The sequence below is a fragment of the Gadus macrocephalus genome, chromosome 21 (assembly GCF_031168955.1).
Source record: "Gadus macrocephalus chromosome 21, ASM3116895v1".
NCBI classification, from domain to species: Eukaryota; Metazoa; Chordata; class Actinopteri; order Gadiformes; family Gadidae; genus Gadus; species Gadus macrocephalus.
The window spans coordinates 11015185-11019469 of NC_082402.1; positions in this window are offsets into that span (position 1 = coordinate 11015185).

Here is a 4285-nt window from a genome sequence, read left to right on the forward strand (position 1 = left end):
TGTGGAGCCAGAATAAGACATTGTATCTGGTGCATATTACAGTTTAATTACCAGCTACGAAAAAAATAACCTATGTTTCATTAAGGAGGAGCATCCCTACAAGTATGGTAAATAAGAACATGGTTAGTTTGATTGGTCAAATAAAAAGGTTGTAAATAAAACGCAGGACCAAATACACACACATATATGGTATATTTGGTCTTTTCATACAGCCCATTGTTGTACCTTGTAATCTGGCACAACAATGTAATCCTTGATATTAATACCTAGGCTTTCTAAAGTCAAATATTGGAAACAACAACATAGATGAAGCATAGGATTAGTATATACTCAAATCTTGAGTCCCAGGTCTGGCAAGTGACATGAAAATCTGATGAAAGTACGATGGCTGCACCCTACTCATGTTCAACAATTGGGGACTTTGCTTTCTAACACATCAGTCAGAGAGGAGAGAATAAGGAAAGGTGGGTCGTGAGGGGCATAACCTCTCTTATCAGCTCAGCTCACACTAACTAAAGGGACCCACCCTGCTTACAGCTGATGACTAACAAATAAGATGACTGTGGAAAAGTGCCGATGATGTCACCTGCTCCCTTCAAGGCGAAGGCCTCAAATAATAATGGGAAAAAGAATCACAATCTTTTAGTGAGCTCCGATCACGATAACTTCGGACTTCCTGTACCGAACAAGCCCCAGGGCTCCCTCGCCCACCACTACACAAGGACAGGATGTAACACTTTTGCTAGCTGATTTACATCTAAATAAATACACCCCCCCAAGACAAAACAATGTGCGGACCCCACAAAGGGGAACAGGCGTCTTTCTTCTGGGCAGCTCCGATTTATATTGCCCCGATCCGGGCCAATGTGCAGGTCCAGATAAGCTGGGGAGGTTCCCCGCTGCCTGGGAGCATTGTACTGGAGGAGTCACTGGATTTCTCTAGTGTGATGCCCATTTTCACAAAAAGCCCCCTGGACCACACTCAGTTCATGGGGTCAAGGAACTGGACTGAGATGTAGTTTAGGGCGCTGTTGTGTTATTTTTAAATTGTGAATCTGATTTGTCTCAATAAATGATGCCATCATTACCTTCTATGAGATTGGATAGTCTCCATCAAATATGTTCTGGCCATCGAAAGAGAGAGAGAGAAAGAGAGAGACACAAACATACACACGCATACAGAAACAGACTTGAAATGTATTAGTATCTATCTAATTATTAGTGTAATTATAAACACATTTTCAAAAGAGTTTAATGCAATACATTGGGTTGATCTCCTAACGTTGCAATAAAGAGATAACCTTGATATTCCAGTGTGAGCTTTCATCTGATTATTGGCTCTTTTGAGGGACAGAGTCGAACATTTACTGTAGAGGCCAGAGCGTTATCTGCCCCTCGGTTAGGGTCAGTGGAGTGGGCCAGGGGTCGGGGGACACACACGCTGGTGCAGGGCCCTCTTAGTCCTGCTCCATTAACGTCTGCAGGAGGCGGATGGAAGCCAGACTTCCCTGAAGCTTAGGTGGAAGCCTGCCTTTCTAGGTCACTAAGGCCTCTGAACCTCTTCCTGTCTGTAGTTGAATGCCCATCCTGTTCTCTCTATGTGTCTCTCTCTCTCTCTCTCTCTCTCTCTCTCTCTCTCTCTCTCTCTCTCTCTCTCTCTCTCTCTCTCTCTCTCTCTCTCTCTCTCTCTCTCTCTCTCTCTCTCTCTCTCTCTCTCTCTCTCTCTCTCTCTCTCTCTCTCTCACTCTAGGTCCATCGTGACTCGGTCATACTGGAGTTATTCACCATAGTAATCCCGGTTGTAAACCGTGGTACCAAACCACAATGGTAAACAGCAGTCTTTTCAACAGTCTTTTTGCTATGGCTGATATCACATCATCACAAAGTAACAAAATAAAACAATAGTACTGCTATAGTCACAATACCACTTTGTTGGCACACAGGGGACAGCAGCGTTTTTTATTTAATTCCCAAGACAGACCTAAATATATGGAAGAAAGAACGAAGCAAACTGAAAGGCTGACTTAAAGTGTTCTATCCATAGCACAGTTTATCAGTCGGGGTCAAGCGGGGGAGGACGGAGAGCAGGGGCCCTTGGTGGGTGTACAGGGGTCCCCCCCCACGCACACACTTTTCCCCAGAGAATGCACTTAGCCATGGTGCCGGCTGTACCTCTGTTCGCAGTCCCAGGGTGTTCGGTCCAGTCTAGTCTGCGTGGTCAGTCGCCACTCACCTCCTACAGGAGACAGCGGCAAATCCTTCCACACGACAACAGGTTTCACAGGGGCCGCGTGTCTCCAGGGGGCCCCCTTGAGAGCCTCCGAGGCTTTTAAGTGGACTTGAGCCAGCTGCAATGTTGTTGATACATATATATATATATATATATATATATATATATACTCAAAGAGGAAAATTCATCATTTGAAAATAAAGTGTGAGGAATAAAATAAAAGTTCTGTTATTTGTTGTAAGCACGTGCTAGAAAAAGAATTGCCCAATATGTGATTGTTGTAAGCTAAACTCTGCTGATCACTAGGCATGGCACAATGCAAGCAGGTGCGAGGCACGCCGACGTGGTCGCTATGGTTGGGGCTTGTAACCAGGTAGGACCTAAAGTCAGAGGAACCCGATCTGAGTGGAGCCCGTTTTGAAAATGAATAAATTTGACCCTAGACCCCCCCCCCACACACCAATGCCAACACACACACACACACGCACACGCACACGCACACACACACACACACCAGGCCCAGCGTCCATGGTGCTGGCGTTTGTATTGTGGCGACATACCTTCAACGTGACCCCTGCATCGTATTTTTAGTCAAGGCTATTTATTGTTCCACTTCCTTGTAGCCGACGGACCTTCCATAGTGTTCTCTGGACAGGGTCAGGCGTCATGCTGGGGGGTCTTTATAGCTGGTCTGCCGGAGGATGGGAGATCATATAGAATGCAAGGCTTTCGGTGCTCCTTTCCTTGTGGTTCATACATACATACATTCAACTGTAGTTGTATCAGTGTAGCCTTTGAAGTCAATGATGAATTGCAATCGCAAGCTCAGTGACGTTTATCTTAAATATAGCGGGATGAGGCTACTGGGGAGGAAATTGAACAATGCACTGTTTAAGGTAGATGGAAAAGGTCCCAACTTTTCTTTTTTAGGTCAATCCAACATACTTCATTTGAATCCTTCATTTGAATCCTAGTCTAGTTCTTTGGCTCTGGTACATGTTATTTTGCACACCCTAAAATCTATAACACAGAGCACATATCTACATCACTTACCTACACCTTGCTATTTGAGCGAAACTAAAGAAATCGACAACGCATTGTGCGTGACGATGGCCATTTTATTTTACCTCCCCTAGATTGTGTGACGGGCTGCTCTATAATGCATTGTTTCCCTCCATTGCTCCTTTGATGAAATTTACTGGCAAATAAAATGTAATGACCCTTGTGGTTCTCAAGACCATTGAACCTTGATCTCCCTCCTCTTCCAGCTGCCGACCACACACACACACACACACACACACACACACACACACACACACACACACACACACACACACACACACACACACACACACACACACACACACACACACACACACACACACACACACAGGTATTTTAACAGGCCAGACCCATTGTCTTTTCCCCAAGAATTAAATGCTTGACTTGCATAGCTCTTATTTTGGAAGCGTCTGTGTATTTGTATGTGTGTGTGTTTATGTATGTGCAAGCTACAAGAGTTGTGTGTCATTTTTTGTGTGTGTATGTGTGTGTGTTTGTGTGTGGGTCTGTGTGTGTGTGTGTCTGTGTCTGTGTGTGTGTGTGTGTGTGTGTGTGTGTGTGTGTGGGTGTGTGTGCGTGTGTGTGTGTGTGTGCGTGCCCTTGATCGGGTGGGGGAGAGTGCGAGGCCACCGTGTCCCTTTTATTTGCATCGCTATTGGTAAAACATGCCTTGCAGTGGTTATAACCTGCATGAATGGGCCAATTGAGGGGTCCCGTTATTCCCCTAAAGGCGGGTAAAGCGATAACCTCTGAGCAGCCAGTACAGTAGCAGGGGTGGCTTGGAGCCATATGACGTCTTGGGCATGTCTGGCTCGGGGTGTTTGTGTCTCAAAATCCAGATTATCATCAAAGAACGATGACCACCACAGCTCCCCCCCTTCCTCACACGCACACACACACACACACACACACATCTACATTGCAACACACCCACACACACACACTATCCACAACCCATATGCATGTCTAATATCAGCTTACTGAGGGAAAATA